The sequence below is a fragment of the Sus scrofa genome, chromosome 14 (genome assembly GCF_000003025.6).
Source record: "Sus scrofa isolate TJ Tabasco breed Duroc chromosome 14, Sscrofa11.1, whole genome shotgun sequence".
Classification (NCBI taxonomy): Eukaryota; Metazoa; Chordata; class Mammalia; order Artiodactyla; family Suidae; genus Sus; species Sus scrofa.
The window spans coordinates 128,832,567-128,847,384 of NC_010456.5; the positions used below are offsets into that span (position 1 = coordinate 128,832,567).

The window sequence follows — 14,818 nt, forward strand, 5'->3', positions numbered from 1 at the left end:
CCCCACCATCAGTCAGCTGCTGAGAAGCCCCAGGGCAAACAATAATCCAGGTGGGATCACAGCCCCACCCCTCAGTAAACAGGCTCCCTAAAGACCCCTCAGGCACATAGCTGCCTCTAATCCCATCTAGAGACTAAGCCTCACCCACCAGAGGGATTAGAATCGGCTCCACCTACCAGGGGGCAGGCATCAGCCCCTCCCATCAGGAAGCCTACAGCAAGCCCCCATACTGACTTCAGCCACAAGGGGGCAGACATCAGAAGTAAGAGAGGCTACAGCTCTATTACCTGTAAGAAGGTCACCACACCAAAAACCTATAAAAATGAAAAGACAGAGAACTACAACTCAGATGAGGGAGAAAGGAAAAACCTCAGAAAATCAGCTAAGCAATGAGGAGATTCTCAGCCTCCAGGAAAAACACTTTAGACTGTTGATGCTGAAGATGATGCAAGACATTGGAAATAAACTGGAGGCAAAGATGGATAACTTACAGGAAACACTGACCAAAGAGATACAAGATATAAAACTTAAACAAGAAGAGATGCAAAATACAATAACTGAAATAAAAAATTCACTAGAAGCAGCTAATAGCAGAATACAGGAAGTAGAAGAACAAATAAGCGAGGTGGAGGACAGATTGGAAGAAATTACGGATGCAGAACAGAAAAGAGAAAAAAGATTGAAAACAAATGAAGAGAGTCTCAGAGAACTCTGGGACAACGTGAAACACATCAACATCCATATTATAGGGGTTCCAGAAGGAGAAGAGAGAGAGAAGGAGACAGAAAAAATATTCCAAGAGATAATAGCCAAAAACTTCCCTACCATGGGGAAGGAATCACTCACTCAAATCCAGGAAGCACAACGAGTACCATATAAAATTAATCCAAGGAGGAACACCCCGAGACACATATTAATCAAACTGACCAAAATTAAAGACAAAGAGAAAATCTTGTAAGCAGCTAGGGAAAAGAAACAAGTAACATACAAGGGAACCCCAATAAGGTTATCAGCAGATTTTTCAACAGAAACTCTGCAGGCCAGAAGGGAGTGGCATGATATACTCAATGTGATGAAAGGAAAAAACCCCCAACCAAGATTACTCCACCCAGCAAGGCTCTCATTCAGATTTGAAGGAGAAATCAAAACCTTCACAGATAAGCAAAAGCTGAGAGAATTCAGCAACACTAAACCAGCCTTACAACAAATACTAAAGGAACTTCTATAGGCAGAAAAGAACAAGAGAAGAAGGAAAGGAAAAAGAGCAGCAAAAATAAATCCAAAGCAATTAATAAAATGGCAGTAAGAACATACATATCAATAATTACCTTAAATGTGAATGGACTAAACACCCCAACCAAAAGACATAGACTGGTTGAATGGATACAAATAACACCCAAATATATGCTGTCTTCAAGAGACCCACTTCACTTCTAGGGACACATACAAATTGAAAGTGAGAGGATGGAAGAAAATATTTCATGCAAATGGGGATCAAAAGAAAGCTGGAGTAGCAATACTCATATCAGACAAAATAGACTTTAAAATGAAGAATATTTTAAGGGACAAAGAAGGACATTACATAATGATCGAAGGATCAATCCAAGAAGATAATATAACAATTTAAAATATCTACGCACCCAACACAGGTTCACCACGATATATAAGGCAACTGCTAACAACCTTAAAAGGAGAAATTGACAATAACACAATCATAGTGGGGGACTTTAACACCCCACTTACAGCAATGGACAGATAAACCAGACAGAAAATCAATAAGGAAACACAGGCCCTGAATGAAGCATTAGACCAGAGGGACTGAATAGATATTTATAGGACATTTCATCCAAAACCAACAGAATACACATTCTTCTCAAGTGCACATGGAACATTCTCTAAGATTGATCATATCCTGGGCTACAAATCCAACCTCAGTAACTTTAAGAAAATTGAAATCATATCAAGCATCTTTTCTGACCACAACGCTACATGACTGGAAATCAACAACAAGAAAAAAACTGCAAAAAACACAAACACATGGAGACTCAACAACATGCTACTAAACAACCAATGGATCACAGAAGAAATCAAAGAGGACATTAAAAAATACCTAGCAGCAAATGGCAACGAAGATACAACACTCCAAAACCCATGGAATGCAGCAAAAGCTGTTCTAAGAGGAAAGTTTATAGCAATACAAGCCCACCTCAAGAAACAAGAAAAAGCCCAAATAAACAAGCTAACTTTACATGTAAAGCAGCTCGAGAGAGAAGAACAGACAAGACCTAAAGTTAGTAGAAGGAAAGAAATCATAAAGATCAGAGCAGAAATAAATGAAATAGAAACAAAGAAAACCATAGAAACGAAAAGCTGGTTCTTTGAAAAGATCAACAAAATTGATAAACCCCTAGCCAGACTTATCAAGAAAAAAAGAGAGGACTCAAATCAATAAAATTAGAAATGAAAAAGGAGAAGTAACAACGGACATCACAGAAATACAAAGGATCATAAGAGACTACTATATGCAACTATATGCCAATAAAATGGAAAACCTAGAAGAAATGGACAAATTCTTAGAAAAGTACAATCTTCCAAGACTAAACCAAGATGACATAGAAAAGATGAATGGACCCATCACAAGAACTGAAATGGAAACTGTGATTAAAAAACTTCCAACAAGCAAAAGTCCAGGACCAGATGGCTTCACAGGCGAATTCTATCAAACATTTAGAGAAGAGCTAACATCTCTCCTTCTGAAACTATTTCAAAAAATTGCAGAGGAAGGGATACTCCCTCATTCTATGAGGCCACCATCACCCTGGTACCAAAACCAGACAAAGACTCCACAAAAAAAGAAAACTATAGGCCAATTTCACCAATGAACATCGATGCAAAAGTCCTCAACAAAATACTAGCAAACTACATCTAACAATACATTAAAAGTATTATACACCATGATCAAGTGGAATTTATCCCAGGGATGCAAGGGTTCTTCAATATCCACAAATCCATCACTGTGATATACCACATTAACCAACTGAAGAATAAAAACCATATGATCCTCTCAATAGATGTGGAAAAAGCCTTTGACAAAATCCAACACCCATTTCTGATAAAAACCCTTCAGAAAGTGGGCATAACAGGAACCTACCTCAACATGATAAAGGCCATATATGACAAACCCACAGCAAACATCATTCTCAATGGTGAAAAGCTGAAAGAATTCCCCCTGAGATCAGGAACAAGACAAGGATGTCCACTCTCGCCACTACTCTTCATCATAGTTCTGGAAGTCCTAGCCACAGCAATCAGAGAAGTAAAAGAAATAAAAGGAATCCAAATTGGAAAGGAAGAAGTAAAACTATCGCTATTTGCAGATGACATGATACTATCTCTAGAGAATCCTAAAAACTCTACCAGAAAACTGTTAGAGCTCATCCACGAATTTGGCGATGTCACAGGATACAAAATCAATACACAGAAATCAACAGCGTTTCTATATACTAACAATGAAAAAGCAGAAAAGGAAATTAGGGAAGCAATCCCATTTACCATCACATCCACAAGAATAAAATACCTAGGAGTAAACCTACCTAAAGAAATAAAAGACCTATACTCTGAAAACTGCAAGCCACTGATGAAAGAAATCAAAGGTGACACAAATAGATGGAAAGATATACCATGCTCGTGGATTGGAAGAGTTAATATTATCAAAATGACTATACTACCTAAGGCAATCTACAGATTCAATGTAATCCCTATCAAATTACCAAGGACATTTTTCACAAAACTTGAACAAAATATTTTAAAGTTTGTTTGGAAGCACAAAAGACCCAGAATAGCCAAAGACAGCCTGAAAAAGAAAAATGGAGCTGGAGAAATCAGGCTCCCTGACCTCAGACTATACTACAAAGCAACAGTCGTCAAAACTGCATGGTACTGGAACAAAGACAGACATATAGATCAGTGGAACAGGATAGAAAGCCCAGAATTAAACCCACACACCTACAGCCAACTAATCTATGACAAAGGAGGCAAGAATATACAATGGAGAAAGGACAGCTTGTTCAATAAGTGGTGCTGGGAAAACTGGACAGCCACATGGAAAAGAATGAAATTAGAACACTCCCTAACTCCATACACAAAAATAAACTCCAAATGGATTAAAGACCTAGATATAAGACCAGTCACTATCAAACTCCTAGAGGAAAACATAGGCCAAACACTCTCTGACATAAACAACAGCAACATCTTCTCAGATCCACCTATCAGAGTATTGACAATAAAAAGAAAAATAAACAAATGGGACCTAATCAAACTTCAAAGTTTCTGCACAGCAAAGGAAACCCTAAACAACACAAAAAGACAACCCACAGAATGGGAGAAAATCTTTGCAAGTGAATCGACTGACAAGGGATTAATCTCCAAAATTTATAAACACCTTCTGCAGCTCCATAACAAAAAAACAAACAAGCCTATCAAAAAATGGGCAGAAGATCTAACAGACAATTCTCCAAAGAAGACATACAGATGGCCAAGAAACACATGAAAAGATGTTCAACGTCACTCATTATTAGAGAGATGCAAATCAAAACCACTCTGAGGTACCACCTTACACCAGCCAGAATGGCCATCATCCGAAAGTCTAAAAACAATAAGTGCTGGAGAGGGTGTGGAGAAAAAGGAACCCTAGTACACTGCTGGTGGGATTGTAAATTGGTGCAACCACTGTGGAAAGCAGTATGGAGATTCCTCAGAACTACCATTCGATCCAGCAATCCCACTCCTGGGCATCTATCCAGAGAAAACCACAACTCGCAATGACACATGTACTCCAATGTTCATTGCAGCACTATTTACAATAGCCAAGACATGGAAACAACCTAAATGTCCATCGACAGAGGAGTGGATCCAGAAGATGTGGTACATATACACAATGGAATATTACTCAGCCGTCAAAAAGAACGAAATACCAGCATTTTTTGCAACATGGATGGACCTAGAAACTATCATGCTAAGTGAAGTCAGCCATACAATGAGACACCAACATCAAATGCTTTCACTGACATGTGGAATCTGAAAAAAGGACAGACTGAACTTCTTTGCAGAACAGATGCTGACTCACAGACATTGAAAAACTTATGGTCTCCAGAGGAGACAGTTTGGGGGGTGGGGGGATGTGCCTGGGCTGTGGGATGGAAATCCTGTGAAATTGAATTGTTATGATCATTATATAACTACAGATGTGATAAATTCATTTGAGTAATTTAAAAAATGGGAAAAAATAAAATAAAATAAAATTTCCATGAAAAGAATGTTAAAACAAAACAAAACAAAACAAAACGTGTCTGTGGCTTAAGCACTCAAGGTCTATGTTTCCTACATCAAAACTCTGCAAGTCAGCCATCCAGGGCTTATAGAGCAATTCCCTATTCCTCTCACTTGCCCTGTACCACAGCTGGGGCTGTGCTCTGTTGCCAGGTCTAAGGCAGCTCCTGTAGCAGCAGTCACCACGGGTGTTCCCAGCCCAGAAAGGAGAAGGGGGGTGAGAAGGGCCCGCACTCACATTCGAGTACATTGTCCAGAATTTTGCTGCCATTTAGGTTGTAGAAGGATGTGAAAGACTTGTGACTCCATGGTAATAGCAAGGAAAACCCAGAAACAAATTAAAACCATCCTTCTCTATGGAAGGAGCAAAGTTGGGAGGGAGCCTTCATGAACTGAGCCTTTCACAGGTGAGCAGAGGGCTACTGCAGCTGCCCTACCTGAGAAGGGATGGAGAAACTGGTCTGGGTACATGCAGCGTGCCCTGTGGGCAGAGGTTCTTGGTGAGTGAGGAGGAACCAGCCTAGCCTTAGCTGACCATGTAGCAGTCAGGGTCGATCAGAGAGATGGCACTGCTGCTATGAGAGAAGCAGGGCACAGAGTCAGGGATTCATCTCATGAGTCTGACCTTACACAATATGAGGCATTGGTGGCACAGTGCCCACAGGCAGTCACCTCTGTAACTAGTATGAAGCCTGAAATCACTAGAGGTCACCCAGACTGGCAGCCAGAAAGGAAAATGGAATGTGGATGAAGGAAACGACAAACCGGAATCACAAGGATCAACTGGGACTTAGGAAAGTAAACTGGAATCCACAACGGCTGCTCACACTTTCCAAACCGAATGCTCTGGATGATAGGCAGGAAAAGTCAGCAGCCTTTGCCTCGGATGTGCAGTTGATCTGCAGCTCAGAGAAGATGAAGGGGACCTCATGGGAGCTAGAGAGCTGGCCATCTGGGCAAGCGTCCCCAGGGCTCTCATCAGCCTTCAAGATGTCCAGCAATATACCTGCAGCTTCACTTCGATCTGCCACGTCTTGTGCAAAATGCCTCTTGTGGCCTAAACTAACCCAGAGGCAAGGGAAGGAAATTCTTGGAAACATAGTTCCAGTTCAGCCAAACTGACAAAGCACAGAGTGGGCTGACAGGATGAGGTGGAATCTGAAAGAACCTCAAAAGCAAAAATAAATTACTCAGCCCAACAATGCTGCCCTGTCAAAAAGTGTGCCAAGGAAGGAGTCATGAAGAAAGGGCAGGCAGGCAGAGACAAGTCACTTGGTCCCACTCAGCGTCATGATGATCACAGTGATTGGATTTGGGGGCCCTGAGGAGCAGAATGCAGAGTGAGCCAAAAATATCTGACACTCTGATCCAGCCTCCTCCCAATTCAAATACTGACTAGCTAGAAAAGGTGGAAGACAGGTGGGCTTATAAGTAAACTCTCAATCTAACGAAGCCTGTAGCCCAACAAGACTCAAGGAGGAATATGACCAATTTAGCCCCTCACTCCAGCTACAAGACAGAGGGGTGGGTTTGCATGTTCTGGAAAACAAACAAATCAAAAATATTACCCTTTAGTCTCCAAACAAAAGAATTAGGAAACATGCAAAGAAGCAAGAACATGGAAGTTCCCGTCAGGGTACAGTGGAAACCATGGAACCATGAGGTTGAGGGTTCAATCCCTGGCCTCGACCAGTGGGTCAAGGATCTGGCCTTGCTGTGTAGGTCGCAGACACGGCTTGGATCCTGCTGTGGCTCTGGTGCAGGCCGGTGGCTGTAGCTCTGAGTCAACCCCTAGCCCGGGAACCTCCATATGCCAGGGGTGTGGCCCTAAAAAGAAAAAAAAAAGAAGGAAGAACATGTAACCAAAAGTCAGGAAACTGATAGTTAATAGAAACAGATGCACAGATGAACCACTAGTTGTTGGACAACAGACAAGAAAATTAAATCAACTGTTATATATTAATTAATACATATATGTAAGTTATAGGAAGAGATTAATATAATGGGTGAATTCATGGGTTATTTCAAGATGAAAAAAAAATAAAACTGAAAAAGAACCAGAAAGAAACTCGAGAACTAAAAAATAATAACAGTACATTGTAAAAAATTATAACAATACATTGTAGGATTTATAGTGTATGTAAAAGTAAAATATGACAATAGCACATAAGAGGAGAGAAGGATAAAGGTTCTTACACTATTTATGAATTCAAGGTGGACTATAATAAATTAAGGATACAAATTTAGGAGTTCCCGTCGTGGCGCAGTGGTTAACAAATCCGACTAGGAACCATGAGGTTTCGGGTTCGATCCCTGGCCTTGCTCAGTAGGTTAAGGATCCGGCATAGCCGTGAGCTGTGGTGTAGGTTGCAGACGCGGCTTGGATCCCGTGTTGCTGTGGCTGTGGTGTAGGCCGGTGGTTACAGCTCCGATTAGACCCCTAGCCTGGGACTCTCCATATGCCGCAGGAGCAGCCCCCCAAAAAGGCAAAAAGACACCAAAAAAAAAGGATACAAATTTTTTTTTATTTATTTATTTTTTGCCTTTTTAGGGCCGCACCCACAACACATGGAGGTTCCCAGGCTAGGGGTCAAATCAGAGCTACAGCAGCTGGCCTACGCCACAGCCAGAGCAACGCCGAATCTGAGCCACGTCTGTGACCTACACCACAGCTCATGGCAACGCCAGATCCTTAACCCACTGAGCGTGGCCAGGGATTGAACCCTCATTTTCATGGATGCTAGTCGGGTTCATTACCAACTACGCTATGATGGGAACTCCCAGGATACATATGTAATCCCTAGAGAAACCACTGCAAAAGTATAGAGACAGCTGAAAATCCAATAAAAGATATAAGATAAAATATGAAATAAGTACCTGCTTGATACAAAAGAAAACAGGGAAAAAAGGGGATCAAAGAACAGTTGGAACAAAAAAGGAAGATAAACTTGAAACAGTGTATCAATAGTTACATCACATGTAAATGAATTAAACACTCCTATTAAAAAGCAAAGATTGGGAGTTCCCTTCATGGCACAGCAAAAACGAATCTGACTGGTATCCATGAGGATTTGGGTTCGATCCCTGGCTTTGCTCAGCGGGTCAGGGATCCAGTGTTGCCGTGAGCTACTGTTAGGTGGCAGAAACAGCTCAGATCGCACGTGGCTGTGGCTGTGGCACAGGCCAGCAGATGTAGCTTCAATTCAATCCCTAGCCTGAGAACTTCCACATGCCATGGGTGTGGCCCTAAAAAACAAAATAAAATAAAATAAAAAGATTGTCAGACTAGATACAAAAGCAAGACCAACTATATACTGTCTACAGGAGATACACTTCAACGACAAAGATTAAATATAAAAGGATAGAGAAAATACACCATGCAAAAACTAATCATAAGAAGCTAGGGTGGCTATACTATTATTAGGCAAAGCAGACATTATGATAGAAGAAAACTGCCAGAAGCAAAGAGAGAATTCAAAATGAAAAAAGAGTCAATTCAATCTTCAATGCATGTGTACCTAATAATATAATTTCAAACTGCATGTGGCAAAAATTGAGAGCAAAAGGAGAAATCAACAAATCCATAACCATAAAAGTATATTTTAGCATTGTCTTCTCAGGAATTCATAAAAGAAGTGAACAATGTATCAGTAGAAATATAAAACATTCAGAGTTCCCATCGTGGCTTGGCGGAAAGGAATCTGACTAGCATCCATAAGGACACAAGTTCAATCCCTGGCCTCGCTGAGTGGGTTAAGGATCTGGCATTGCTGTGAGCTGTGGTGTAGGTGGCAGTTGCAGCTCAGATCCTACGTGGCTGTGGCATAGGCTCTGATTTTACCCCTAGCCTGGGAACCTCCCTCCACATGCTGCAGGTGAGGCCCTGAAAAGACAAAATGAATAAATAAATAAATATAGAAAATTTAAATAACAGTATCAACCAACCTGACCTGATATTTTTAAAATATACTAAACCATAATACAAGTCTCAAAGATTTTTAAATGATTAAAATAATTCAGAGTTTGATTCTCTGACGAAATGTAGTTGAATTAGAAGTCAATAATTAAAAAATCTAGAAAATCCCTAAGAATCTTGAAATTAAGAAACACTCTTTTAAGCAATCCATGGATTATGAAGAAATCAGAGAAATTAGAAAATATTTCCAACTGAATGATAATGGAATGGGTAGTTCGGTGGTAGAATTCTCGCCTGCCAAATTAATGATCATGAAAACACAATTTATTAAAATTTATGAGATGCAGCTGAAGGAGTACTTAGAAGGAAATTTGTATCTTTAAGTGCTTATATTAGAGAAGAAAGATTTAAACCACTAATCTATGCCTCCACTATAAGAAGCTACATATTAGAGTAAAAAACACACAATTAGTAGGAGGGAAATAATAAAGAGTAGAAATCAATGAAATAGAAAACATATGAACTGTAGTAGATTTAGCAACATCATAGGATAAAAGACAATATAACAGTTGAATTTATATATCCTAGTAGCAAATAATTGCTAAATGAAAATTTTAAAATAATAACTACAACATCATTTTAAAAATACTTAGGGGCAAATTTAGTGAAAGACATGTAAAACTTCTAAATCAAAAATGACAAACGTTGACGAAAGAAATTAAGAAAGACCTAAAAAAATGGAATAACATACCATGTTCATGTATTATAAAGAACTGGTATTATTAGGAAATTAATTCTTTTAATTCTTCAAAACAATCACAGTAAAAATCCCATGTTCATAGAAACTGAAAAACTGACTCTAAAATTTATATAGAATATGTGCAAAGGAACTAAACTAGCCAAGGCAATTTTGGGTATAAAATTTTTAGAAAACCCACATTACTTGTTCCAGAACTTATGAAGCCACCACAATTAAGTTAGTGAGAGATTTGCATAAAGATGAAAATACGAATGGGGCAGAATAGAAATTAGAGAACTAGATCCAAATATATACCGACAACTTACTTTTGACAAGACAGCAAGGCATGTCCATGTGTGGGGGGAGGGGTGGTGAAAGGAGGTCTTCTCTGCAAATTATGCTGGTCCCACTAGACTTCGACATGGGGGAAAAAATGAACCTCAACCCCCCACCTCATTCCATACACAAAAATCAATTTGAGATGGGTCATAGGCCCTAACATAAAAGCTAACATTATAAAACATCTAGGTGAAATCATTTGAGAATAGTTTCACAAATTTGAGGCAGAGAAAGTTATTAAAGAGTAACACAGGGAGTTCCCGTCTCAGGGTGCAGCAGAGACGAATCTGACTAGGAGCCATGAGGTTGTGGGTTTGATCCCTGGCCTTGCTCAGTGGGTTAAGAATCCAGTGTTAAGCCACATGGTAACTCCTGTGTACTTTTTTTTTTTTTTGCTTTTTAGGGCTGCACCCGAGGCATGTGGAGGTTCCCAGGCTAGGGGTCTAATCGGAGCTACAGCTGCTGGCCTACACCACAGCCACAGCAACGCCAGATCCAAGCCCCATCTGCAACCAACACTACAGCTCACAGCAACGCTGGATCCTTAACCCACTGAGTGAGTCCAGGAATCGAACCCACAACCTCACGGTTTGTAGTCGGATTTGTTCCCACTGCACCACAACGGGAACTCCAGAAAATGCAAATTAAAGCTACAAGTAGATGCTACTACACACCCACTAAAATGGCTAAAATTAAAATTATCGACAATACAAAGTGTTGAGAAGATATTGGAGCAACAGAACTCTCATACATTGAAAGTGGGAATGTACAACGGTATAATCACTTTGGGAAAAAGTATGGTAGACTCTTATAACATTAAACATACAACCTAGTATTCAAGTTCTAGGTTTTTATGCAAGAGAAATGAAAACATATATCCTCACAAAGTCTTAAACACAAATGTTCATAGAACCTTCACCAAAGTAGCTCCAAGCTGGGAACAAACCCACTAGTTGATGTACTACTATTCATCAGCTAGCAAAGGTATAGACAAACAGTGGCATGTCCATACAAAGGAATGCTGTCCAGCTATAAAAAAAATATACTGATACACACAATTAAATGGATAAAACTCTAGGAGTTCCCTCTGTGGCACAGTGGGCTAAGAATCCAACTGCAGTATCTAGGGTCACTGTGGAGGTGAGGGTTCGATCCTGGCACAGCGCAGTGAGTTATAAAGGATCCGGTGTGGCCGGATAGGTCACAGCGGCAGCTTGGATTCAATCCCTGGCCAGGGAACTTCCATATGCTGAGGATGTGGCCATTAAAAAAAAGAAAGAAAGAAAAAAAAGATAAAACCGTAAAACAATACGCTGAGCAAAAAAGTCAAACACAAAAGAGTGCATATCGTGTGATTCCATTCATCTGAGATTTTACAAAAGGCAAAACTAATCTATAAGGACAAAAGCACGCCAGTGGCTGCCCAGGGCTAGGAGTGAGAAGGGAGAATGAAGACTGGTGGTGAAGAGGCATTTAGAGAACTTGGAGAGATGATAAAATATTCTTCATCTTGCTTGTGATGGTGGCTATTCAGGTACAAACATTTGTGAAAAATCTGGGAACTCTACACAGAAATGGATGCATCTGTGTAAATTATACCTCAAAAAATTAGCATTTAAAAAAAAACAAGCAGCCAGTTTTAAAACACTTCAACAGATACCTCCCAAGAGAATACATACAAATAGACAATAATCATGTAAAAATGTGCTCAGCATCATTTGTCAATAAGGAAACACAAATGAGGTACTAAATCACACCCATTAGAATGGCTAAAATGAAAAAGACTGATAATACCAAATGTCAGCAAAAACGTGAAGGAATTGGAACTCTCATCCATTGCTGGTGGACGTGTGTAAAACAGAACAGCTGCTTTGGAAAACTCTTTGGCGCTGCTCCAGCTATCCTATTCTTTCCTGTTCGTTTTGCTTTTTGTTTTTGGCTGTGGGTGGACGTTCCCAGGCCAGGGATTGAACCCATGCCACAGCAGCAACTGAGCCACTGCAGAGACAATGCTGGGTCCTTAACCCACGGAGCCACGAGGGGACTCCCAGCAATCCTAGTCTTAAAACAAATGAAAATATGTCCACAAAATGGCTTGTACAGGAATGTGCAAAGCATTAACCTTATAGTCCAAAACGAGAAACCTCTCACACGTCGGTCAAAAGGAGAATGGATAAGTAAAATGTGATGCATCTGTACAAGACAGCACTGCTCAGCAGTGAAAAGGAATGAACAGCTGACACAGAGAATGACACAGATGAATCTCGCAGACATTGTGCTGAGTAAAAGCAGCCAGATTCAAAGTGTATGCAGTGTACCGTTGCGGTTCAATCACAGATAAAACTGACCTATGTGTTAGGAAGCAGAACAGTGGTTAGTCCCGGGTGGGGGCTGTCCAGATTGAGGCATAGGGAGAGGATTAATTAGTCAGAAGTAGGGAACTTCCATAGGTATTGGAAATGCTGTTTATCTTGACTGAAGTGTAGGTATCCTTTTGCCACATTTCATTGAACAGTACAGCTAAGATCTGTAAGTGAATTATACTTCCATTTTTTTTAATAATGAAAGAAAAGAAAGGAAAAAAAAAGGAACTCAAAACGCACCACTTCTGCTTGGATCGCAATGACTAGAATTTAGTCACATGGCCACAATTATCTCTAAAGAAGACCAGGAAATTTTTTTTTTTTTTTTGGTCTTTTTAGGGCTGCACCTGAGACATATGGAAGCTCCCAGGCTAGGGGCTGAATCAGAGCTGTAGCTGCCAGCCACAGCCACAGCCACAGCAATGCTGGATCCTTAACCGCCTGAGCGAGGCCAGGGATCAAACCCGAGACCTCATGGTTACTAGTTGGGTTCGCTGCCACTGAGCCCACTGGGAACTACAGGAAAAACAATCCTTATTCCATGTAGCTTTGTGCTCAATTCAAATTTTGGGGTGGTGTGGTTACTTTCACTGTAGAAGAAAGCAGAGACTTGATTTGGAGGGACAACTATTGGTCTCTGCCATTGGCCAATAAAATAAATGATTCTTTTCTTTGGGGGGGGGCTCAAGGAAGATTTCATATCCTTATAATAATTTAATAATTCTAATTTTTGCTGTCATCCTACTTTCTGCAATTTTTCAGTGTTTCCCTTTCCTTACTGGGACCAGGCAAGACCACTCGTTTTGCAGTGACTATAACCTTGGGAATCTGCCAAGGGCACACTGGTAACAAATGAAAGGGGGACAGAGAAAGGAGGGTAGCAATGCTGGGAAGGAAAATGAAACAGCCTTGAAAGTGTGAATGAGAACCTGCCCAGCAGACACGGCATGTGTGACATCTGCTACTTTCCAGTTAGAGGAAATCACCTCCTTTATGTTTAGAGGGTGGCCTGTCTTCCTGTGGGAGCCACACTGGATTTCGCTGGTTTAGCCCATGATGAGAGACGCAGGTCCCTCCTGGGCAGTGCTGGGATGTCTGCCCCAAACACAGGAGACCTTCCTCTCCATGGAGAGTCCAACACTGACACTGCTGACGGGCTATGATTTCCTCCCGTGAATCTTATTCCATAGGCAGGAACTGGAGAAGAACGTGATTTTATTTCCCATGGGAACCATGCTTGGCTGATTTCTTTGCGGTGCATAATCCTATACAGTGCTTTCTCAGACAACACATGTTTATTGAGCTCCTGCTTTGCCTGGGTCTGGGCTCAAAGCTGGGGATACAGAGAAAGCACAGAACTGTCACCTGGGCTGGGAAGCACTATCTGCTGTGAGCCCCTTTGACACTGATGTCAGCCAGATCCACACCTAACATCTCTAGAACCAAGCACTGTGGTGGGGTCGAGCCCTGCTCTATTTTCCCAATTCCCTCCCTATCCCATTTCCTCCACCCTCACCCCTGCAAACTGGCCCATCCTACCAGGGCTTCAGGCTGCTCCTGCTTGAGCCAGACCCAACCCTTTCCTAGTACAGAGGGATGAGAGATAGCAGGGTCTGCTTGGTGAAACTGGTCCATGGGTTGCCTCCAAGATCTGGCCATCAAGAGAATGGACTGGAAATTGCACAGTCATTATCTTTGCAGACAATGCTCTCCTCCCCATCTTTTCAACATAATGAATTTCGTGGAGAGCTCAGCTGTCATGAAAGCTTTTGAATTTCAACCCCATCGTCTTCCAGAACATCCTTAGCGGTTATCTCAGCAAGGCAGGTGGAAAAGGAAAGAGAAAAGCTTAACCCTATAAGAATAATTATGATGTATTATTAGCAACTGATGGCAATCTAATGCAGGATTTTCAATATAGACACTGCTGGCTGTAATTTTTCTCTGTCATGTGTGCACACACACACACAAAAGCTACATTTAATGACTCCAAAATTCAGAGCAGTTTCTCAAACTAAATTTAGTTCCTTAGAAGCACTGTCTTAATACAGGGCATTTTAATAAAAGAGACACACAGTTTGAATGTTGGAGACAATTTTCAGGACAGATGGAAATGTTATGATTAGTATATTT

At 40.8% G+C, this 14,818-nt stretch overlaps 1 long non-coding RNA gene across 2 annotated transcripts in view; it reads right to left on the minus strand.

Moving 5' to 3' along the window:
- LOC106506135 overlaps positions 1–14,818 on the minus strand; it is a 176,905-nt gene that overhangs the window by 47,568 nt on the left and 114,519 nt on the right. The window lies entirely within an intron of this gene.